The following is a 25,444-nucleotide window of genomic DNA, read 5'->3' as shown; positions in this document are numbered from 1 at the left end:
GCAAAGTGACCTCCCTCTAGGAGCTCAGCTGCCTGGGCTGGGCTCAGGCACACTTGGCTGGGGCGAAAGGGAATCTTAGCTTATCATTATCCCAACCTCGAGGACCCTGTAAGTCAACTTCCTTTATCTCAACCTCCAAGATATGTGCTGGCAATCATACTTATGTCCCCCCTGATACACATCTGAAGGGTCTCGTGACTGAGGTTTAATTAAACGGTAATAAACAGTGTTTCCCTAGCAACAGCTAGTCCCTCAAGGTCCTGGAAACCTTGCTTCCAAAGTTTCTTAGAGAGACTTACTCTATTCCTGACCGCCTCCCGACCTGAGGGTGGATAATCAGTTACCCATCACGACCCCAGTGCACCTCTTTCTGCCCACAGGTCCTGTCCCTGTGCTTTAATAAAATCACCTTTTTGCACCAAAGACATCTTCAAGAATTTTTCCTTGGCCATCGGCTCCAGACCCCCCCTATCACCCCAAAACTTCATCAATATGGCCACCTAGATAGAAAACTCATCAGAAACAGTAGTCAAAACATTGGAATGAACAACAGTCCCACGAAATTGACAGGTGCACTGTGTGTCTTCAGGCTGGTAATCTCTAGCAGAAACAAACCGGAAAACAAACGATGTAACACAATGGCTAGAAAAACTACTGTGTTTCCAAGAGTCAATCTAAGAAAGAATTTATGAAACCCTTATAAAGAAAGTTTTAAAGTAATTGAAAGGATACAAAGGAAGATTAGAAAAAGGGAAAATATTCCAATTCAAATGATGGGATAGATCAACATTTGGAGAAATGGCAACTATAATTCTCCACAAAAGCCATTTTTTCATGAGCTTCCGATAAAATCTTGTGGTTTTTGTAAATGTCAACGATCTTCTTCTAACACTTATACAGAAACAAAAAAGGTCTGTGCAGAAAATAAATCAATTTTGGGAAGAGAGAGAAGGAAAAGGTACCCGACTAGCAAGATGCGAAACAATTTGACAAGATGATAGTTTTTTTTTTTTAATGTGGCATTGGTATAGAAATATTAAGTACATACACGGAAGAAGTCTGAAAGTTGAACAACGGACCCATGTGTGTAAGACAGGTGACATCACATGTCAGTGAGAAAGGGCTCAGTTTCGTGACAGGTGATACTGAATGTGACTGGCCCCCCCTTGGGGGTAAAACAAAATTGGCACTCTTCCTCACATGCTGAGGACAATGATGTCTAGGTTGGTTAAAAAACCTAAATGCAAAAAAGTGTAATGCTAAGGCTAACAGAATAAATTGTGGGAGAAAACTTTATCTTGAATTGACTATGTGGCTCTTACACAATACTCAAAAAGTATGAAGTCTAGGGCAAAAATAAATGGATTTCAGTGTAACGATCTTAAAGACTTGGGTTCAGGGTAGAATGACACCATTAGAAAGAACAGATAGGAGAGGTGCCTGGGTGGCTCAATCGGTTGAGCGTCTGACTTCAGCTCGGGTCATGATCTCTCGGTCCGTGAGTTCGAGCCCCGCGTCGGGCTCTGTGCTGACAGCTCGGAGCCTGGAGCCTGCTTCGGATTCTGTGTCTCCTCTCTCTGTCCCTCCCCCGTTCATGCTCTGTCTCTCTCTGTCTCAAAAGTAAATAAACATTTAAAAAAGTTGAAAAAAAAAAAAAGAAAGGACAGATACGTGACAGATTGGGGGAAAAGTTTACCTCTTAAAAAAACCACAACAGGGGCTCCTGGTCCGACTCTTGGTTTCAGCTCAGGTCATGATCTCACGGTTTGCGAGTTCAGGCCCCACATCAGGCTCCACACTGGCAGAGCAGAGCCTCTTTGGGATTCTCTCTCCCTCTCTCTCTCTGCCCTTCCCCTGCTCTCTCTCTCTCTCTCTCTCTCAAAATAAACAAATAAACCCCAAAAAAATGTTTAAAAAAACAACAACAAGAAATTGACATCTAGAATAAGATTGAGGGGCACCTGGATGGGGCTCAGTTGGGTAAACATCCGACTTGAGCTCAGGTCATGATCTCATTCATGGCTTGTGGGTTTGAGCCCCGTGTTGGGCTCCGTGCTGACAGCTCGGAGCCTGGAGCCTGCTTCGGATTCTGTGTCTCCCTCTCTCTGCTCCTCCCCAGCTCACCTCTCTGTCTCTCTTTCACTCAAAAATAAATAAATATTAAAACAAAAAGTTAAAAATAGAATAGGATTGTTGAAAACCAGCAAGATAAAGACAACATTTTAAAACCGAGTGTGGCGTGCTGACTGGCACTTCGTAGAAGGGGGGGCTCAGTGATACTGCATGGCAAAGAGATGGTGACGCCATTACGGCTGGTAAGGACGCGGGTAACACAATGATGATGTGACATCCTGCGCCCATCCCTCCGATTAGCAAAGCTTCCAAAGGGTATGGAGGTGTCGGTGAGCCCCGAGCACCGCTGGCCGGAACGCAGCCTGCCGCGCCAGCCTGGACAATGACAGCTGTCCCCTCGTTTCACCCCGACGACGGCAGAGTGAAAACCCAGGGAAACCACAGAGGCTCACGCACGAGGAAGTTGCAGCACTTGGGGGCAGGCGCGGGGGGACCCGGGGGGACACCCCGGGTGTCCGTGGCCAGGGGAAGGGAATGGGCAGGAGATACTGGCTGCCATGAATCAAAGGTGAGAGGTCCGTGCAGAAATGTGGGCACATCTTTGAGGCATAGTGTCAAGAGAAAAAAGATACGGAATGATGCGAGTTTGAGATAAACACATAACTCCCGAACATTAGATGCTCCCAGCTGCACAAATATTTGAGGACAGGTAAAAGTACGCTAGAAAAGAGTGACTCTATCGAGCGGGAGGGGTTGGGGGATCGGACTCAGGATCTGGGATGAAGGGCAAACAGAATCAGACGACAGAGGAGCCACAGGGGCTGATGGAGAGGGGACCGAGGAGCGGGGCGTGAGAACCAAAAACACAACTGATAACGGTGTGTAAGTAGAGGCACGTCCTTCGGGTAGACCTGAGCCCAAGACTTACACGCTCCCGGGCGGCACGCAACCTTAGGAAAGTCCTCACCTGTCTGAGCCTTGGCATCCTCGAGTGTGTGACGAAAACGGGAACAAGAGCCCACGCTCCAAATTCAAGGAAGACAAGGCAGCTGGCTCTTTCGTCGCTGCAGCAGGTAATGTCCAAATGTCCAAAGGCTGAAGCCAGTCCCCAAACCGAGGACAGTTTCCCTCAGCGGACACACACCTGAGTGACGGCCACCAGTGGCGACCTTGTTCTGCTGACCAGGCATCCACGGCCACGGTCACCCAGTCCCCAAATCCACCCTCTTCCAGAGTCTGCCAATCTCCCCGTGCCGTGAGCACTCTGGTCAGGGCGACCCTCACTCGGCAGGAAGTACACTCTGCTGTCGGCTTCAGCGTTTCGTCTGAGTGGTGCCCCCCCTTGCTCCAACGAGATAATGAAGCCTGTCTCCTGGGGGGAGCGCGAGCAGTGAACGACACCCTCCGGGAAGAGCTCCACGCCAGGGGGCCTGGGCCGGGCAGGAGAGCAGGTGAGCAAATTCCCGTCTGCCAGCTGCAGACAGGAGAGGAGAAGCCGCACGGAGACGGCCAGGCTGCCCTGGACCCTCCACGCACCCACACGCACCAACGTCCACGCTGTGGTCCACAGTCATCCACACACCTGCACACGCACACTGCCAGCCGGTGTCGTCCACACTGTCGTCGGCCAGACCCGGCCACGTCAGGTCCTCACGCTGTCCTGAAGGTACTAACCTGAGATGCTTTCTCTGACATAGTGGCCACAGTGCAACCAATGAAGCACAAGAAGGAAGGCGGGATGAAACACGCTGTGACCACGTTTCGGAAAGGACGTCAGCCTGACACTGGGAAACAAGAACCGGGACAAAGGAGTAAGGAAGCGGTAGCATTGATGACATCCTACGCCAGCCGCCATACCGAATGTAACGGGGCCATGTCCTCCAAATAAAGGGCAAGATTGTCACTCTCGGTGGTAGAAGGACACTCGCATGTCTGCCACTTAGCAAAGGTGCGTGTTAAAGACGCAGACACGAGGAAGTTGACTACAAATGCTGGGAAAGTTCCAGCACGCGAAGGCCGCTCCGCAGAGAGCTGACACGGTTACCGTAGACAAAGTGGGGCATCACCCGTGATGACGGAGATCAGCAGAAGGGAGGACGGGAGGGGCCGACGGCCGCGGACTGAGCCGCTCCAAGTGCCCAAGGGAAGACAGCCCACCAGGAACCCTCAATGCACTCAAAAGTGGGGAAATGACGGTGTTGGCGGCTACACGGAGCAGGGCCCCGCCTCCGAGCTCCCAGAATCCTGCGGGAGAAGGGAGGGTGTCAGCAGAACCTGACAGTCGGGCTGAGAAATCAAGGTCTCGGGAAAGGGAGACTCCTGGTTTGCTACCTGATTCAACAGGGTGATGAGCTAGAAATCTATTAATGCTTTTGGACACACAATGTATAAAAATGTGACTTTGTGCCATCAACCTGAAACGGCTGGGGACAGACCTGAGAGCTCCCTGTGATTGAGGATAAGCTGGTATGAATGAGAAGCAGGGTGAGAAACAGGACACAAAAAATACTAACCCTTGTAAAGATAGACAAACTGGGGCTTCACCAAAATTAGAGACTTTCAAGGACCAAACTAAGAGCCTCTTTAATCAAGAAGTAACTTCAAAAGAGAACAGTGATAAAGCCGCAGACAAGGAGGAGGTATTTGCAGTGTGTTGCAACCTGTGTGGCCAACACATAAAAAGGAGTCTAACCAATTTCTTAATACAATAAGACAGCCAAGGGGCGCCTGGGGGGCTCAGTCGGTTGAGCATCTGACTTCGACCCAGGTCACGATCTCACGGTTCGTGAGTTCGAGCCCCGCGTCGGGCTCTGTGCTGACAGCGTGGAGCCTGCTTGGGATTCTCTCCCTCCCTCTCTCCGCCCCCTCCCCCGCTCATGCTCAAAAAAGAACAAAAAAGACTATTACAGGTAATAAAAAGCGGGGAAAAGACCTGAACAGATACTACGCAAAATAGTACATCAAGATGGCCAACAAAAATGAAGAGATGCCTATTTTATTAGTCACCAAGTAATCAAGTAAAATTTTAAAAACCGCCTGAACCAGGTAGGTCAGCAGACATTCCCAGACAGCGCTGTTGAAAGTAGAGATTGGTCCAGAACTCCAGGAAGGTGTTCGACATTGGCGACCGGAAATGGATGTGTGCCCACGGCGCAACCCTGCCATCCTCCACTGAGGCGTGCACCCCACAGAAATACGTGCACACACGGGTGCCAAGACACGGGCATCATGGGGGCAGTGTTGTCACAGTCAATTACTGGCAACCACCAAGTGTCCCTCAGCAATAGGACAGGTGACTATGCATGCTAGGTTCCCACGGAGACTCTGGCGGGGAAGGGAAGGAGCCGCGGGTGCATCCAGCAACGCGGATGAGTGTTGCCACCCTCACATGTGTCTGAATGATGCCAGACTCCGAGCAGCACAGGCAGTGCATATAAACTTCGGGAGAAACAAAGTAACGGTAGCAGTGACTTGGGGAGGGGGACAGTGGGGAGGGCCAGGGGGAGCCATGGGTGGGCATGTTATCTTTGTGTCGGCAACACGAGCGTATACGACACTTTAGATGGCACTGTTTACTATTAGTCTCCAATAATAAAAAGATAATTCTCTTAGGAGGAACGCGAGAATGTTTACCAATAATAAAAAGATAATTCTCTTAGGAGGAACGCCAGAATGTTTACCAAGTTCAAGTGTATTGCGACAGAGAATCAAAGATGCTCCGAATTTGTTAGCTTAACTTAATAGATTTACACGCGTTATTTAAATGCTTGGGAGATTTGTTTGCTAGCTAGACAACTGAAACACAGCGGAGAAAAAAAAAAGAAAGAAAAAAAGAAAGAAAATCAAATATATTCGATACATTCATTCCATATAAAATACTTCAGGGAACTTAATCGTCTAAGTTTATAATAAGATCAAACGTTAATCAAAGTTGAATCTGAAAGGATAAAAAAGTTATTTTTAAGTGGGATTTTGATAAATTGAATCATAATTTTAAAAGCCGAAGACCCAAGTGGTCCGTGAGTCACTTTCTCTGTGGGGGCGAGCAGTCTGCCAGGACACAGGACACAGGACACCTCGTGTTGACTCCATGTGATGAGGTCCGGGGTCCCTGTTGTCACACAAGACAGGAATGGCAGTGTCCTCATTGTTATCATTCTGACTCCGCTTGTCCTCGTCATGGTCCTTGTCACTCCCCATGTGGGGTCAGCACGGTCCACCCCACTATCCTCTCCAATGTGGTTCTCCAGCCAGGCCACCTGGGGTACCGCCCGGGCTCTCCACAGATGCCACCGAACCACCATGGTCCCTAGGAAGGAAGGCGGACTTGTCACCACAATCTTCGGGTCCCCAGGGCTCGGGGGTGGGGGGACAGAGCAGGGACGCCCACTCCTGGGCCTCCCTCCCGCCCCCGTCAGCCTGGGCTCCTTCCACATCCTGCTGTTCCCACCTTGGATCTGTTGTCTTCAACACCTGGGTCCTTGGGAAGAAGTGCCCCACCTGCTGTTCTCCAGGGGACGTGTCATCTTTGTGGGGGCACCCCCAAACATCAGGGACAACCACACTCACCTCGCAGGGCTGTTCTGAGAACAACAAAGTTTCCTTAATATGTGAACCGTGGGGTGACCATAGGATCGGTGATTCCAGCCTGGGGATAAACCTGAGAAATGAAAACAGATGTTCAGACAAACACTTGTTTGGAATGTTCACAGAAGCCAAAACGTGGGAACAGCCCAGGTGTCCATTGACGGATGCACGGATATACACCACATGGTCTAACCACACAACGGCATGGTACTTAGCCATAAAAGGAGTGAAGGCCCGACTCACATACAACGTGATGAACATTAAACCACCATGCGGAGTGAAAGAAGGCCACACACAAAAGGCCACATATCATATGATTCCACATATTTGAAACGTCCAGAACAGACAAATCCGTGGACACAGAGAGTGGAGGGGCGGCCATCAGGGGCTGGGGGAGGGGAGAGGAGGGAGGGGGGCTTAATGGGCATGCGTTCCTTTTTGGAGAAGTGAAAATATTCTGAAATTAATGTTGCTGATGGCCGCACAACGTTGTGAACGAATGTACTTAATGGCACTAAATTAAGCCGGTTCAAAATGATCAGTATCGTCAATTTTACGTTACGTGCATTTTATCACAAATTTTAAAAAGGAACACGGCTGAGCTCCGGAGGTGACATTTCCTTCCTCCTCCATCCCAGAGTCTCCCTTTAAACACGATTCTGTGACTTCTTCATTGCCAGCTCTTCCCTGGGGCTTGGGGTGGGCAGAATCACGACCTCCCCCCCCCCCCCACCAAGGATGTCCACGTCCCAATGCCCAAAACGTGTGAGTGTGACCTTACCTGGCCAAAGGGACTCTGCAGATGTGGTTAAGTTCTGAAGTCAGAGACAATCCCGGCTCGTCTGGCGGGTCCATGGTAATCATCAGCATCCCCTAAAAGAGGATCTTCAGGTCAGAGAAGGTGTCACAGCAGAAGCACAAGTGAGACGCTCTGAGATACACCGGCAGGTGCCATGCTGCTGGCTTTGAAGACGCAGCAAAGTCCCCGTGCCAAGGCCTCGGAAGGCGCGCAGCCCTGCCTGCCCAGTGGGGACGTTGGTCCCTGGAGCTGTGATCAACCACTCGGTCGTGGGGATCTCTCACAACAGCAGTGTAGTCTCAACGGGATCTCCCAACACGGCCGGAGGCCCCACTGCCCAGTCTGAGCTTCCTACCACCTCTCCTCTCCACTCCCGCCTCGAGGTTCGGGAACATCTCCTAGGCAGCGAGTGTAGACATAGCCACCGTCCCCTCCATCTTGGAAACCCTCTCCCAACTGAGGAGAGCTCCAGCGTTCTCTGTGGCTCCCCATAGGACGCTGGGGGAGCAGACTAGTAATTATGTGCCACCGTGCAGAGACATTATGGAATCTTCCAATTAAAGGTATTTTAATTACTCCTGGTCCTGAGGCCCCGGCTGGGTCTCCCAGCCCTCAGATAAGGATGCCACCAGACTGTGCAAATGGGATTCTCTCCCAGGCCTACCCGAGTCACTATCTTTCCCTTTGGAATGCACTTGAATTATGCACTGCTGGTCACAACACCGCCAATCTGGGCAGGAAATTGTATAAACCCTTTAGTGACAATTACAAGGAAGGATTTTCCTGCAGGTCGTCAGGGGCATCTCGGAAACATTGCCTGGCTGTCGTGTCTGCCTTCGTTTTAATCCCTTTATCTCGTTCCTCAGGGCACCTTTCTTTCTTACTTTCAAAACCTCATCACGGAGGAAGAAAAACAATCAGAAGAGCCACGCAATGGTTATCTCAAAATAGTTGAGTCCCTGTGACCCATCTCCAAGACCATCTAAGCTTTACTGGGAAGGAAGCCGTCTGGCTGAGGTGTGGAGAAGTGGTTCCCGTGCAGGTGCTGACACCCAGGCGTCCTGGGGTCCCAAGCGGCACAGGCCACCCCTGGGAGGCAGGTGCCTGGTCGACTGCTCGTGTCTCTCAAGGATGAGACGCAGGTGGCCACTTGCACTTACCCTCCCCTGGGGGATGTGGAACCCTCAGGAGAAGTGACCCCGGCTTCCCAGTTCAGGGCAAGGCTAGGCTTCGGATCTGTGTTCCTGGGCGGGTAGGTTCTGAATATCTCAGAATACCTTGAACAGTCCTGGAGTTTGGAGAAGGAGAAAGAGCATCCCTTTCATAAGCAGACAGGGTGACCATGAAGCCTCTGCTAAGAGGGGCGCAAGGAAACATGGGAGGGGGCAGAGAAGCATCTGCCTGATCTCAGAGGGGACACCTGCCCACGGGTCCCTTGGTCCTGCCCTCTACCCCAACTCCTGGTGCTGGAGCAGGGCAGCCTCGGGGTCCAATCTGGAGCACACAGCTGGCAGCAGCAGGTCTGGGTAAAGACAGGTGAATAAATCCAAGATCTCAAGGGTGTCCACAGAGGGCACGGGCCCCCACATCCCTCCAGAAAGGTAGGAGAGGGAGCTTCTCCGCACCTCCACCTTGTGGCACCGCCTCGACCCTGAGCCCCGCCTCCACCCTCTGGCCCCGCCTCCACCCTGAGCCCCGCCTCCAGCTTCTGGCCCCCACCTCCACCCTGTGGCACCACCTCCACCCTGAGCCCCGCCTCCATCCTCTGGCCCCGCCTCCACCCTGAACCCGCCTCCATCCTCTGGCCCCGCCTCCACCCTCTGGCCCCGCCTCCACCCTGAGCCCCGCCTCCACCCTGTGGCACCACCTCCACCCTGAGCCCCGCCTCTAGCCTCTGGCCCCGCCTCCACCCTCTGGCCTCGCCTCCACCCTCTGCCCCCACCTCTACCCTGAGCCCCGCCTCCACCCCCTGGACTCGCCTCCACCCTCTGGCCCCGCCTCCACCCTGAGCCCTGCCTCCACCTTGTGGCACCACCTCCACCCTGATCCCTGCCTCCACCCTCTGGCCCCGACTCCACCCTGTGGCACCACCTCCACCCTGTGGCACCACCTCCACCCTGAGCCCCGCCTCTAGCCTCTGGCCCCGCCTCCACCATCTGGCCCCGCCTCCACCCTCTGGCCCCACCTCTACCCTGAGTCCCGCCTCCACCCTCTGGCCCCACTTCTACCCTGAGCCCCGCCTCCATCTTCTGGCCCCGCCTCCACCCTCTGGCCCCACCTCTACCCTGAGTCCCGCCTCCACCCTCTGGCCCCGCCTCCAGCCTCTGGCTCCACCTCTACCCTGAGCCCCACCTCTAGCCTCTGGCCCCGCCTCCACCCTCTGGCCCCGCCTCCACCCTCTGGCCCCGCCTCCACCCTCTGGCCCCACTTCTACCCTGAGCCCCGCCTCCATCCTCTGGCCCCGCCTCCACCCTCTGGCCCCACCTCTACCCTGAGTCCCGCCTCCACCCTCTGGCCCTGCCTCCAGCCTCTGGCTCCACCTCTACCCTGAGCCCCGCCTCCACCCTCTGGCTCCACCACTACCCTGAGCCCCGCCTCCACCCTCTGGCCCGGGAGCTGGAAGCGCCCTGTACCTCCAGCCTATGACACACAGCACCTGCCAGCGAGGAGCTGTAGCTTAGCAGCGAGTCTGCCTGACCCACACTGAACTCTGGGGACGGGCCCCTGGAGGCCCTTGCAGGAGCCCCTTTTGGCACCCACGCCCGGCCCCTTGGAAGAAACTGTCATCTGTTGGTCCCATCGAGCTCCACCACGGGGCTTTGCACGGGCCTGCCTGCGGGCTGCTGCAGGCGCCATGCCTGGGCGGGTCCACCCTACGGAGCTTTAGAGCCGGAAGCCCTGAAGGCCTCGTCACCCAGTCGCCTGATTTTGCAGAAGAGAAAATGGGCCAGAGGGACCCAGTGAGCCTCGGAGGTCACGGTCACACAGGGCCAGCTTCCAGCCTGTCCCAGCTCCTCCTGCTGCCTTGTCTGCCAGCACGTTGGGCTGGACGGGACCCTGCGAGCGCTCCGAGAAGCATTCTGCGCACGGTTTCATCCCCCCGAGAACCCAGTTTTGTTCACATCAGGTACCAGGTTGTCCCAGCATTCCCCTCCCTCTCCCCTGCCAACACCGCGGGAAACCCCGAAGGGGCAGAGAACCAGGCTAGAGTTGGCTGGGAGTAGCCACAAGGTCTTGGACACATTATCTACGCCCATCCGTGCCCCTCCCTGCAGAGCCGAGTGCCTGCCTCCCAGAGCCCGCGGGAGGGCTGACTCAGGCGGCAGAGGGTGCCCACCCTGGCCCCCGAGGGCCTGGCACCTGCTCAGCAAAGCTCCCTCTCCCCCTGCTGATGTGGCCCTGCCCTCAAGCTGCTCAGCCCATCAGCATGTGGAGAGTGGGAATCCAGGAGGGAAGCGCCTTGTTTTTTCAGAGAAACAAACAAAATAATCAAACCCCAAAGCCCTCGCCCCTTTACGAAGTGTCTGGCAGAAAAGCCTAGGCTCAAGGATCAGCAAACACTTGCTCACAGCTAAAGGACCTTTCAGGGAGGAGGGATAGGGAGCTGGTGACCGGGTGGCCTTGGGGGACCACAAGCCTTCTCCGGGGTGAGCTGAGGCTGGAACAGGGGAGGTACAGCCTTGCCCTGCACGCCCAGGATCTCACAGGGTCTAAGAACTGAGGGGTGCGGTGCAGCGGTCGTCCCCTGCCCCCGTCCGCTGGGCGGTCACAAATGCTTGGAACCGAGGGACGGGGGATTGTGGGTGCCGAGGAAAGCTCCCGGGTTCAGTAGAAGGTTATTTAAGTTCAGTGGTTTATCAGCCGTGCCAGGCTGGGTCCTGCCCAGGAGGGGGGTGGAGACAGGAGAAGCCTCTGCACCTGTCACTCCCAGCTGAGCAGAGCCACAGCCCACGCACAGCAGTAGACCCTAAGCCCAGCACAGAACCTGCTCTTACTGGAGAGAATGTCTCTAGGGGAGGGGTGGGCCTTTGGGGGGGGGGGGGGGCGGGTATGTCCTCTCCTTTGTCTAAAATGAAACTCACCCCATAAAGCTTCAAAGTTGCCTAAAGCAGAGCACGGCTGGCAAAAGGGTGAGGGAGCAGGGTGCTGGCACACCGGCAGGAGACTGGGAATGGTCCACGTCAGGGCGTGCTCAAGGATGCACGTCCCTCGGAAAGCACCTGGGTCCTCATGCGTCCCCGTGCCGGGCCACAGTGTGGGATCGGACCGTCTCAGAGGCACATCTGGGGGCCGGTGCTGGTGGGAGACTCAGCATCCCCGAGGGGTCCCTGCTGGTCACCAGGGTAGCCCTGGCCCTCAGCTGCCCTAGCCCTACATGCTCTCATGCTGGGTCGCAGCGAGGCCCCCGAACCTCACATGTCCCTTTGGAGTTTCTTCCTGATGTCTAGCCTGCCTGCCCCCCAACACTGTTTGGATTACGGCCTTATCGCGTCTGCCTGATGTCTGCTGATTCCAGTCCACGCGGACCTGCTCACAGACCTCACAAGGCATCCGTCGCCCCAAACAAGTTCAGGTCCCCGAGCTGGAATCCAGCCGCGCCCAGGCCAGACCCCCACTACCGCTGATGCACACCGCAATGTGCCTCCCTCCAGCTTCTCTCCGACCCAGCGGCTACTCAGAGCCTTTGAGGTGCTCAGACCTTCCTGTGTTCATATTCCAATGATGTCCTTAGCATCCGTGATGCTTCCTGAGGGACCGCTTCCTACGTACACGTGCTGAATCTTCGGGGGCATCTGTGATGCATGCAGATAGCTTCCCCGTCCCCTCCGGTGAAGAACCCGACTTGCAGAACAGGGCGACAGCGTGCACCCACGGTCCCGGGGTTAGCGGGAAGGCTGGGGCGAGAGCACGGCAGTCGGACTCCGGAGTCAGCCTCAGTTTAGAGAAAACATACAGAGCCACAGGATAACCTCCAACCTAGGGCCACACAGGTGCGAATTAGCTTTAAGGAGGCACTTTGTCGGGCCTGTTTTTTACCACCGATTAGGGCTCAGACTCTGGAACCACTGGCCAGCCTGTATGCTTCTGCCCAGCAGGTTGGCAAATGTCTTCTGGCTGCTCGAGAGCATAACCCACAGATTAAGCCTTCGTTACCCCCGGGGGCACAAACGACCCGATTTCAGTGCACCTTTCCTGAACTCAGCGGCTAAGCCTCTGTTCCTCAGACTGGCCTTTGAATGAGTTTCAGTCTTGGCTCCCCGTTCACCCAGGTAAGCCCACCTTGGACTAGAGCTCACTTTATTTGCATGAGCCGCATTTTTAGCTTTCAAGGTATGTGCTCCACTCTCAGCCGCTGCTGCCCTTGCTCCCCTGTGGGCCCCGGCCTCTCCGAGCTGTACCTCAAAGTCACCTCTGCCCTCAGCTTTCTCAGACCAGCCCCCACCCTCTGACCCCCTCACTCAAGTGGCATTTTTCTCCCAACTGCATCCCGTCCACGTGAGACCTGTGCCCACAGTGCAGGGACCACCCTGCTTTTCACACTCCCTCTTCAAGCGAAGGGTCTCCAGCTCCGTGGCCTTCACCTGCCCTCCCTCTGAAGTCCCCGCAACCCTGAGGGGAGAGAATATGGCTAAGTGCTTATTTTGGTCCATAATCCAACACAGGGCGGCAGAGCTCTCCCAGGCTGATTGCCGATTGAATGAATGAATGAATGCGTGCAAATGAATGAATGAAAGAAGGTGTACATGAATGAATGCGTGCATGAGTGAATGAATGGGTGAATGAATGAATGAATGCGTGCGAATGAATGAAGGAAGGTGTACATGAATGAATGAATGCGTGCATGAATCAATGAATGGGTGAATGAATGAATGAATGCGTGCAAATGAATGAAGGTGTACATGAATGAATGAATGAATGAGTGTGAATGAGTGAAGGAAGGAAGGTGTACATGAATGAATGCGTGCATGAGTGAATGAATGGATGAATGAATGAATGCACATGTACATGAATGAGTGAAGGAAGGTGTACATGAATGAATGCGTGCATGAGTGAATGAATGGGTGAATGAATGAATGCACATGTACATGAATGAATGAATGCGTGTGAATGAGTGAAGGAAGGAAGGTGTACATGAATGAATGCGTGCATGAGTGAATGAATGGGTGAATGAATGAATGCACGTGTACATGAATGAATGAATGAATGCAGGTGTACATGAATGAATGAATGAATGAATGCGTGCGAATGAGTGAATGAAGGAAGGAAGGTGTACATGAATGAATGCGTGCATGAGTGAATGAATGAATGAATTCGTGGAAACGCCATTAATCAGAAAGTCTTCCTTGCCTTTTACTTGGGTAGTTCGGCAAAGCTGCAACTTAGCCTGTAGGGTCACCAAGCGACCTTGGGCAGACCTCATCCTCACTTTGGGCCTCAGTTTTCCCACCTGTGAACTGCAGGAGAGGACTGGGCGAGTCCAGATGCCTCTCCCAGCCCCCAGAGTCTCTGGTGGCATTCTGCGTGCCAGAAATTGATCTGCAGACAAATCTTTGAACATCCAGACACTCAGTGACACTAAGTTTAGAAGGGAGAAATATTAATGATGTGAAATTCAAAAACAAAGCAAAAACTCTCCCGTCAGAACCAGAGTCACATTCGTCAGAAGTTGCAGAAGCCACAGCTGATGGGATGACATCATCCTTCGGCTCATGTTTATTCATCGGGCGAGCCCAGCAGAGGAAGCCTCCTTTCTATCAGCGTTGACTGGAGAGGCCAGTGAGCGGAAGCTTTCAGGGCCTTTGGGGCGGAACGCCGTTCTTGCACCCCTCCTTCCCTGAAAGGGGCCTCAGCCAGCCCGGGCACCTGTTCCTGGCAGGGTCTGCCCAGCGAGCAGCGGACAGGTGGGCCGCGTCCAGAACAACTGGCCGCCTGCCCCTGCAGATAATGGAAGAGGGGAGCTGGGAGCCTGGCGCCTCCCCTCGGGTGAGTAATTTGACAGTTTTGACAGAGAAGGGGTTTTTCCCTGCTCCTAGGCCCGGATGCTGGCTTTTCTAATACCCAGTGATGGCATCTATTCCCATTTCAATGCAGACTGATTTCCAGCTGCTGAGGACACCTGTGGTGCTTTTCTATCAAATTTGCATAGCAATGATTGGCGACTGCGGGGGACTGGATGCCAATTTCTAGCTGTGAGCTTATCAATGCAGGAGCCGGCTCAAAGTCAGGTTCATCCGTCCTGGAAAAGCACCCCGCCTCCACCCCCACACCCACTCGGACGCCTCCTTCAAACCGAGGAGGAAAGTCAATAAAAATCACAAGGATCACTGCGCTGGATACGTAGCATCACCGCGGCGATCAAAAATGCGTCAGACTGTCTCCGGGAAGACGCACGTGGGCTCAGACTAAGGAATTTTCTCCCCGAGAAACAGGCAGCTTTCTTCTTCAAAGCTCTAGCGTTTCAAAGTCTCCCAGGGAAAAAGGAGAAGTGAGGGTAAAGATGAAAATTGGGTTTTGAAGACGTGCTAATAAGTATCTTCCGGGAAGACGGAGAGATTCCTTCTGACTCCATGAGGCCTTCGCGCAGAAAGGGCAGCTGGCCTGCTCTCTGGGGAAGCAGAGATCTCAGAGGTCAGGACAGTAGATCGCTGGGCGCAAGCCCTCAGCCGGTCCCAGGCTGCAGGGGTGGCGGGTGGCGGGTGGCGGGGCGCGGGGAACCAAGGCACAGCTGGGCAAGAACGCACAGCGAGAGTGAGCCCGGCCAGCTGTCACCTGCTGTAAAAAGTTGCCAGGGTGTTAATTTGCCGGTGGGACAATTCAGCTGGAGCGAGGACACTTTCTGGATGTCAGCTGAGCTACAAAGCCAGAGGGAAATCGGTTCGCTCAGTTTGCGAAAAGAGAGCAGTCAAGTGCCGGGAGCACAGCCAGCCTGGATCTCGCAGGTGAGCGCACAGCGCTGAGAGCCGGGTTTCTACAGCAGCGGCTTTGACTCCGCGTGGCCCCAGCTCGCGGTGTCAGCCGAGGCCCGGCCTGTAGTGGAGGAAGGGATGTTCTCAGAGGGAGCAGGCGGGGCCTAGGTCCCGGCCACCTTACTGCCAGCCAGCCAGCTGACATGGGGGCTCGGAAGGCCTTCTCCCCTCTGGTTTCTCCTCAGTTGCCACGGGTTACCAGCTCCCTGGCAGGAGGGCCGCCTGGATGAACTGGTAACAGCGCTCCCCAGCTTCCCACCACTTTCGTGAAAGATAAGAAAATGAGCCCAGATCAACCGCTCACCCACCCGGCCCCGCATCCAGGGACAAGGGCAGAGGCTGCAAGGAGAAGGAGCCCACAGGGTAGCACCTGCCCTTGGTTCCCGGGAGCCTCGGGGTCCAGGGCTCACGAGGACGGAGGCACCCGATGTCAGGGGCCCCTGGTGGTCCCAGAAGTAGAAAGAAGGGAGTGCCATCTGCCCCGGAGATCCCCGGGTAGCAGAGCCAAGCATGGAAGAAATCCCACAGACCACAGAGAAGCCCCCTGACCCAGCTCTGGTACCTTCTCCCCAAGTTCACTCACACATTTGATGCACTTCCCACCCAAATCCCATTAGAGCATTTGTACAGCTTGACAGATTCTCAGATTTCTGGGGGGGGGGGGGGGGGGGGGGGTGGAAATAAGTAGCTAAGAATAGCCAATGAATACTGGAAGAAGGGAGATTAAAGGAAAAGAGATTCTCAAGTCAAATAGGAGGCAGTATTATTATTCAAAACAATTAAAGCGGTATGGCAGAGGGGCCTTCCATAGAAAGAAAGAAAACTTCCAGAAACAGATATGAAGAGAAGGGGCATTTCAAGGGGGGAAGGTGAACAACGTGCAAAGTGGCCAAGAAAGTCTGATGTGTAGCCAATTCCACACCAACAAAGCCAACCCCTCTGCTGTAACATACACCAAAATAAACATAGAGGCTTGGAAGGCTTAACAGGAAGAAGCGAACCGAAATAATGAAACTTATAATAGAACAAAATACAGAAGATGGTTTCTGTCATCCCACAGCCAGATCTCTAGGAGATAAAAAAGGATTAAATTCCCAGAAAAGATTTGTATACCAGAATGCATTAACAGACATAATCCAGAAAAGAAGCAACAAAAATTCACAACAATACATGAGAGTTAATGCCCTCAACATATAAAGTGCTCTTGCAACCAACAAGAAAATAAAATAACAACTCCAACTGCAGTATGAATAAGGAGGAAGCTCTGGTAGCTCATACGAGGAAAAGTAAGGATTACCAAAAACGATATATGATATAAATACGTAATATAATACCAAAATATATGTATAGTAATTCTTACATATATACATGTATATACACACATTATATGTCTATGTAATACACATTTTGGTAATTCTTACCTACACATATAAAGACTTCAGTAGTAATCGAACATCTACTACTTATCGCAATGAACTAAGTTTTACCTTTTTATTTTCTTAAGAAGGATCTGTTACCTTAAACGGGGTTCTGGAATGGTCCTGATAGCCGCCTGGGGAAGGGGAACCAGCCCACCAACCCTGACTCTGACCACCCCAAAATGGGACTCACTGACACTAAGTAAGTAATGCAGAGTATCAGAAAGTCAAGTTTAACTGAACGTCTTTTCTTTAGGACATCTGGTAACCCCACACGTAAAATAGCTACTCGGGTGAGGTCCCCACTCTATCTTCCTAAAAGGGGAGTGATGACTTGAGGGTCCCGAGAGTGGAGGGGAACTGCATCTGGCCCATCTCCCACCCGAGTCCTAGGGTCCTACTCCCACCCCATCAGGCTCAGCCTGGGCGGAGACATTCCACGAGCCAGTGTAGACTCCCCTTCCACCTGCCCGGATCCCTGTTCCCAGAGGTGGAGAGTCTTCCGGCTGAAAGCCCCCCATGCTGGGGACCGGTGACCCTCCACGTCCTTGGCAGCAGGGTCCGCCTTACCAACCAGCCGGAGGGTGATGGCGGTGGCGGCCATCACATCCTCACAATCTGCTTCCTGGGAGGTGGCCTCTGTAAGCCGAGGGCAAAGAGCCGCAGCTGTAGGCTGTTAGCATCCTAATCATGACATGGGGGGCCGGGGGGGGGGGGCAATGGACAGCTCGGTAAACATGGTCGGTGTGGGCGTCGTCCACAACCGGTGACCTTTCGGGATCAACGACACACGCACCCAGATGACACTGAGCAGACGGGCACACAGGAGGTGGGTGGTGACAATGGTGACCATAGGTACCCCCTTCTCCCTTAGGATCACTGGGGACATGCTTCGTCTCAAGTGGGAGGCATGATTAACTGATGAACATTTTGCATCTGTGGCCTTACCTTCTATGTGTCCCTATGGCCAGAGGACAGCTTTACCTTGAGACGGACCATGGGACATCTTAGCAAGGACTTCCTGGAACCAATGCTTTGCCAACTTATGCAGGAAGAGAAGGGGCTCCCTACTGTGGCCGGTGTTTTCCAGAGACACCCGGGTCCACCCAGCTCCCGAGTCCCTTCTGTGTGCGCGTGGCCAGGGCCACCCTGGAAGCCACAACTCCCAGACTTCCTTGCCAGCAGGCTTGCAAGAGTCCGCTGTTGAGGGATAGTCAGGTGAGATGGGAAAGCAGACAGAGACGCCGTTATCTTCCTCAGGCAGAGCCAGGCAGATTCAAGGGAAACTTCTGTGAGTTCCGGCCTAGGTGCTAAAGGTAGCAGAGGCCACAGATGATGGCGGCTTCACCCCTGGAGCTGCTGGTAGCCGTGGGGTCTCCCCCTGAACTTCAGACGCCCAGCCCTTCCAACGGCTTCAGAAGCATCTGACATCCCGATTCAAACACCCTGCTTGAAACACCTCAGGCCTCTTCTGTTCTCTTTACTGAACCCTGACAGATTCAACTGCCAACACTCCTCCCAATTCCCAAAAACAAAAACAACCATGCCATGTACAGTGGGTTATAAACCAGGGTTCTTTAGCCAAGCACACCAGTGAGATGCCAGCTACAGTCATGCAAACCAGAGACCATCAAGGGTGCCTGAACCAGAAGGTAGCCTGTCATCTTTCAAAGGAGGAAATCTCCAGCCAGGGGACGTGGCCCCCAATGTGTTCACGTGAGGATCAGTTCCTTGAAGAAGAATGCTCTATTATAACTGAAGGCAGACTCAGAAGGAATAATTGTACTGCCAGGTTCCCCGTGTCACAAGCCGTGTGATGTGCTTAGCTGGACACAGCAAGGCCATCCTTTCTGGTTATGGCCACTTTGGGTAAATCCGCTCCATCCCAGAATCCCTGCTGCCGTGCAAGGGCTGGAAATACAGAGGCGCTAGGGTCACGCTCTGGGACAAAGGGATGAGTGCCATCTATTATACTGTGGAGGGACATACCTTGCTCCCTGGTCACACAACCTTAAACTTGAACATCCCCACACTTATGCCAGAGAAAAGGACCTTCTTGACCAGTACATACACCATAATCCAGTTCAGAAGAAACACCAGATCCCAGAGGCATAGCTTCACGACACAGTGGAAGTTTACCAAGCAGCTGGGAGCTTGGGCGTCTTCCGGGTCACCGCCAGGCTGCTTTGTGTAAATGGCCACTCTCCACTCCAAGAACATGAACTGCCAAAGATGGGTGGGAAGCATGAACCTGGTCAGCACCCAGAAAGCATCGTCACCATTGGGCCTCATCATAGATCCTGGCACGGGCATCCAGGCAGCAGGGCTCCCCCACTTTGGGCACCAAACTCCACACTGCAGGGACCCCAAACCACATGAGGAGCAAAGACAGGATCCAGACGTTGATGAAACACTGGTCTGATTGCCCAGTGCTGTGGCTGGGGGGCGTGACGAGACTCTTAATGAGTTAAAGACCAGGTAGTTATATGGTATAGAAAAGTGCAGACAAGGGGCACCCGGGTGGCTCAGTAAGTTAAGTGTCTGACTCTTGATTTCAGCTCAGGTCACGATCTCGTGGTTCATGGGTTTGAGCTCCATGTCGAGCTCTGCACTAACAATGCAGAGCCTGCTTGGGACTCTCTCTCTCTCTCTCTCTCGCTCTCTCTGCCTCTCCCTACTTGCACACTCTCTCTCTCTCAAAATAAATAAATAAACATTAAAAAAGAAAAGAAAAGTTCAGACAAAACCCCCACCCTTTAAACAGGGCAGGACAGGGGCGCCTGGGTGGCTCAGTTGGTTAAGCATCCGACTTCAGCTCAGGTCATGATCTCGCGGTCTGTGAGTTCAAGCCCCGCGTCAGGCTCTGTGCTGACAGCTTGGAGACTGGAGCCTGCTTCAGACTCTGTGTCTCCCTGTCTCTCCGCCCCTCCCCTGTTCACGCTCTGTCTCTCTCTGTCTCAAAAATAAATAAACATTTTAAAAAAATGAAAATAAACAGGGCAGGACATTGCATCTGGGTGAGCCAAGACTCGGTGGCCTGTGCGTGGCCAGAGCAAAGGGTTCAAGACGATTAGAAAGTGAGAGGCAGTGTCTGGGGCTCTGTGTGGATGACCTGCCTCCACTATGATGAGTGATGGCCTCACCCAGCCCCCCACGGGACGATGGGATCCCGTGCCCATCAGGTGCACATCCACGCAGTCCTGGGAGTCTGTGTGAGTGTCGGCCACCTATCCTCCTCGGAAAAGTCCTGATACTCTGATGGACAGAGGGCTCAGAATGTAAGATTTGGAGGATTGTATGCTCCCTGGAGCCTGTGAAGTGGGTCAGAATTGTTGGCGGGAGAGACGGGTTTGCTGCCATTCTGTGGACTCCACACCCTGCCGCTCCTGTGCCCTGTCATCAGCCCATCCAGCTGCCCGTGACAATCTGTGCTCCCCCACCCTGCATACAGACCAGGTACCAGGAGACCAGGCACGGTGGAACCGGAAGCTGTCGGTCTTCTTGGCAAGAAGTTGCTTGTCATTCCTGCTGATGTGGTGGCTTTGTCTTCTCTCCAGATTACGAGTCTCCTGAGTGCGGGAACCAGGGCAGTCACGTGCACCGGAGGTTTGAAATTCATTTTGTGACACACCAGCACCCATCAGCATCAGAGAATCTCGGTGACCTCCGCCTGGAGTTACTGTCTCCGACAGTTCTGTTTCACATGCCTGAAGACGGACGGTCAGATGGCCAACTCATTGAAGGCGTGAGCTTTCTCGACCTGCTTTCTTTCAGGTTTTAGGGTGGACACCTGCTAATCTTTCACTTCTCCATAGCGAACCCGCCATTAGTCGACACACAGACTCTGGTACATTTCTGGCTTTTCTCATGTAATTATCTCCATGCTTCGACCTTTCCTATCTGCGCATTTATTTTTGTCTTTATGTGGGCACTCTGCTGTGTTCCACCAGGGACGTGAACACCCACACTTACTACACTTACTTGGTGGCTCCTGCCCCCACCCCGCATTCCCGCCTCTGTTACTCATACACACTGGTTTCATCTCCACGGTCTCCACCTTCCTAGATTATTCCCTCCCTGGCACCAACAACAGAAAGATGGAAATCACAGTGGCCCCCGCTATGGCCACAGGGAGAAGAAGCTGCCATTTGAGCTTCTCCGTCATCAGCTGGTCCTAATCTCCACCTCAGCTCATCTGACCTCCTGCCTGTCCCCGATGAGGACCCTGTAGCAGGTGGACTGTGAAACGTCACGACCAAGTCAGCTGCTCTCGACACCCTCAAACGGGCTCCCAGGGCAGCCCCCTGTTGACGCATTTTGACCATCAGTTCCACGACTTGAGAGCTCGGTGGCACAAGGACATTGATTCATCTTTGCTGTGGTTCCCTCACCCAGGAGCTGGGGCTCACCCTAGAGCTCACAGGAGAGCCAATGGCCTCAGTGACTTCCATTATGACAGGAGAGCTCTTGGCCTCATTCTTGGTCCAAAGTGAATATTCAGGAAATAGTTCAGGAGTGGCCTTGGATTTGGTAATCATGAATTCCTAGGCCAACACTGGCCGGCTTATTCTCAGCTTTCCGCTCATCACCCGAGGCAAGTGGACGTTGTCCCTTCTTCCATACAGTTGCGTCCTTTGCCCTGAATGTCTCACAGAGTTCCCCGAGTGTGCTGGCCATGCATCACACGCACGCCCCATCATCCCTCCCAAAACTGGACACATTTTAGGATGTACGAATATTAGAAGGAAGCTCACTTCCCTCGTGACGGTGGGTCACTCGCAAGGTAGCAGACGCCCAGTTCTGTGTTTTTGGGTATTGGAGGTGAAGCGCTCCAAAGCCAAGGTCTTCGGGGAACCAAGTGGCTCAGCTGGTGCTTCTCCCCAGGTCCCTGATCGCCACAGCTGATTACAAAAGAAAAACAAACTCATCAACCTTCTGCAAACTTTCCTCTAATCAATCACATGTTTTATGGCTTCATTAGCTATGGGGCCAAACTCAACCAGGCAATCATATTTAATTCCTTGCATATTGATTTATAAAGAATAGTTTACGGCTGCCTGCTCATTAGCCGTGAGAGATAGGGCTCCTGCCGCAGGTTAATCCCTGCTTATAATTAAACCGAGTTAGGGCTTCCAAGATAACACAGGGCCCTCCATGCCCTGTGATGAAGGGGATGGCCGCTTCCTGTTGGTGACCTTGGCAGAGGTCTGCTTTTTCTTTCATCCTTCTCCTGGGCAGTCACGGGACTTCCCTCAGAGGTGGCCCAACTTAAGGATGCATGTTAGGATTTGACCCCTGCACCTTCAGCACCCTTGACTCCAGATTCAGCATCATCGTTGCCACCGTGTGTTAGATTGCTATCTGTGCCCATCACTTGGTCACCATCTCAGGCCACAGAACCATCACGGCCGCCCCCTCACCCTTCATGTAGGCCATACTTGGCCTCCTTGACCTTTCCTTGGGTATAAACGAGCAGGGTAGGAAAATCCCCACGAGAAGGAAATTTAGAGGTCCAAAATTCTGGGACATTGACCATCAGAGGCGAGAAGTAGGGATTTTTATAACTTACATTTAAAAAAAAAATTTAAACCATAGTAAATATCAAAAATCTTTTTTAAAAATGTCTTTTGGAGTTGTAAGAACCGGCATATTTTAAGTGCAAAAAAAAAAAAAACATATGGATGCTGTTAATTTAGGAAGAAAGATTGATGCTGTAAAAACTAGTTTTCCCACCAAAAAAAAGGGGGGGGAAGAAGAAACAAATAGATGGGATGTGGGGCTTGGGAACCTGGGGTCCCCACAAGAGGCAGGGCAGAGCACCTCAGCCTCGCTCCCAAGTGGCTTCGAGCCAGGAGGGACCCCAGCTCGTAGAGCTCGACCCTGCTCTACACAGCCTCTTGCAGAGAGACCAGCGGACTCAGCACCAGAACCAGCAGCCTCCCCGACGTACCCAGGGCAGGGGGTTCTCTGTGCAAAATCCAGGAGAGACCCAGGCAGAGGAGGGCGAGTGGGGCACCAAGTGCCAGACGGACAGATGGTGTCCACGTCTGTAATCGCTCAGTTATCACAAAGGGAATTGAAGCAGATGAGGGAAAAGTAAGCAGCCAGGCAAGCGAAGGGCAAGGGGGTCTGGGAGATTGGAGGTCAGGAGGAGTTGTCTCCCAAGATTAAAAAACCACAGCCACCTGTCACCATGAATCCAGAGACCTGGATGGCAGAGTGGCAAGAATAAGCCAGGCTGTGGGGGCGCGGGGGTCACATAGGGACAGCATGAGGAGGCGGGTGAAAGAGAGACCCTCTCCTCACTGCATCGAGCGCCACTTTGGAAGCAACACTCGTGAAAAGCAAACAGACATTTCCGAGAGAAGGTGTGAGGCGCATTGCTGAGAAAAGACAACGAAATAACCGAGCAAAGAATTTAGGGTGATTAAAGAGGGAATAATAGGGAACGTGGGAAGGTCTGATAAGAGCGTGATTGGTGTCCCTAAACAGCACAACAAAACCAGAGGGAAGGACAGACGTAACTCAAGACGAGTTTCATGAAATAAGATGAGACTTGATTCCAAAGACCAAGGCCTTACCGTATTCCGGGGGGGAGGGGGGAGGGGAAAAGGAGGACGCAGAACAATCCACACCAAGACAGGGCCTCGTGGAATCACCACTGTTAGCTGATCCCAGAAGCGTCCTTTGCACATGCACAAAAACACATAGAGATACTCAGAAGGGGAGAAAAATTGCACATAGACCGGGCCCTCTCTGAAGAAGAGTTCAGTCCTAGGAGATAAAGAGACCTTGCCTGCGCAGTCGTCAGAGACTTTCTGTTTTCTCAACTAGCCCAGCATTCACATCTCACAACAAGACACAAATAGTTCTGAATATTCAAAGAGTCGAGGAATATAATTCTGATGAGAAAGGAGAGACACTGCAGCAAAAGGGCTGATGTGAGAACCCACTCTGTTTCACTACATATTTTTTTTAAGTTTTTTTTTATTTATTTGGGGTGGGAGGGAGAGAGAATCCCATGCAGGCTCTATGCTCTCAGTGAGAAACTCAACATGGGGCTCAAACCCACGAACTGTGAGATCATGACCTGAGCCGGAACCAAGAGTTGGGTGCTTAACTGACCAACTGAGCCACCCAGGCACCCTGAGCGTACCACTCTTGATTTTGACTCAGGTCATGATCCCAGGATTGTGGGATTGAGCCCCATTTCAGGCTCCACGCTAAGTCTGGAGCCTGCTTAAGATTCTCTTCTCTCCCTCTGCCCGTCTCGCCCACTCACATGCTCTTTCTCTGTCTCTCTAAAATAAAAAGAAAGAAAATGTACATTCCAGTGTTTCCATATCATGTTGGTGGACTCCAAACATAAGATTTGAGACTTATAATATAAGTAGAAATATATCATTAAAAACATAAAGTAAAAGATCAACCATAAAAAGACACTGAGTCCAGATAGTTTCAAGGACAAGTCCTGTCCACTCCTTAATGTGGATCATCCCAACGCATTCTAACATGGGGCACGGAGCAAAAGGAAGCTTCCAGATGATTTTCACGATAGTAGAAGCTTAGTGAAATTGAAGTATTACAAAGGGAACACAAGGAAGATACTAATCTCACTTAGGAATGTAACATCGCTATAAAATACGTCAGAAAACCCCCATGTGTTAGGGAATAGGGTCCAGTAACAAAATGAAAGAACCTCACACCATGACCTCAGGGGAGTTTCTTCCAGGAAATTTAGTGATGACTCACTATTTAGAAAATCAAATAGGGGTTGGGGTGCCTGGTGGCTCAGTCGGTTGGGTGTCCGACTTCGGATCAGGTCAAGGTCTCACCGTTTGTGAGTTTGAGCCCTGCGTCGGGCTCTGTGCTGACAGCTCAGAGCCTGGAGCCTGCTTCAGATTCTGTGTCTCCTTCTCTCTCTGCCCTCTCCCGCTTGTTCTCTCTCTCACTTTCTCTCTCTCTGTCTCTCTGTCTCTCTCTCAAAAATAAACATTTAAAGAAAAGAAAATCAAATAATATAACTCTTACTAGTAATGGGTCACAAGCGAAAAACTGTAGGATTAATTCCATAGATGCTGAAAAGCCTTGCAAGTATATTTAATTCCATTTCCAGTAGGTAGAACTTTTCATCAACTAGTTACTGGGCAGTGTGTCACCATGATTTTGATCCAATCAAAAAATCATTAAATGAAAAAAAGGAAACAGAAAAACTTCTGTCTTAGGAGAGAAATGCAGTGACCGTGTGTGTGTGTGTGTGCATGTGCATGCATATAAACTACCTCTGTGATTATAAGCAAGAAACTGGTAGTAAGGCCTTTTTCCTATATTCTATTAAAACTTTCTTTTTAATATATATTTTTAAATTTTTATTTATTTATTTAGAAAGAGAAAGAGAGCTTGCAGTGGAAGGACGGGGCGGGGGGGTGGGGGGAGAGAGAGAGAGAATCTCAAGCAGGCTCCACGTTGTCAGCACAAAGCCCAACAAGAGACTCTATATCGCAAACCACGAGATCATGACCTGAGCTGAAATCAAGAGTCAGACGCTCAGTGGACTGAGCCTCCCAGTCTCCCCGTATAGTCTATTAAAACTTTCAAAA

General features: G+C 52.4%; 1 long non-coding RNA gene across 1 annotated transcript in view; it reads right to left on the bottom strand.

Moving 5' to 3' along the window:
* Positions 1-5,744: 5,744 nt before the first annotated feature.
* The window catches only part of LOC132693577 (uncharacterized), a 30,491-nt gene continuing 10,791 nt past the window's right edge, over positions 5,745-25,444 (bottom strand). The window contains exons 3-4 of the long non-coding RNA XR_009616875.3: positions 7,442-7,533; positions 5,745-6,733 (exon numbers count right to left, since the gene is read on the bottom strand). This is a non-coding gene — a long non-coding RNA (uncharacterized LOC132693577). The remainder of the gene's footprint in view (positions 6,734-7,441; positions 7,534-25,444) is intronic.

This window comes from Panthera onca, chromosome B4, assembly GCF_046562875.1.
Source record: "Panthera onca isolate mPanOnc1 chromosome B4, mPanOnc1 haplotype 2, whole genome shotgun sequence".
Classification (NCBI taxonomy): domain Eukaryota; kingdom Metazoa; phylum Chordata; class Mammalia; order Carnivora; family Felidae; genus Panthera; species Panthera onca.
This window is presented reverse-complemented; position numbering and strand designations above follow the sequence as displayed.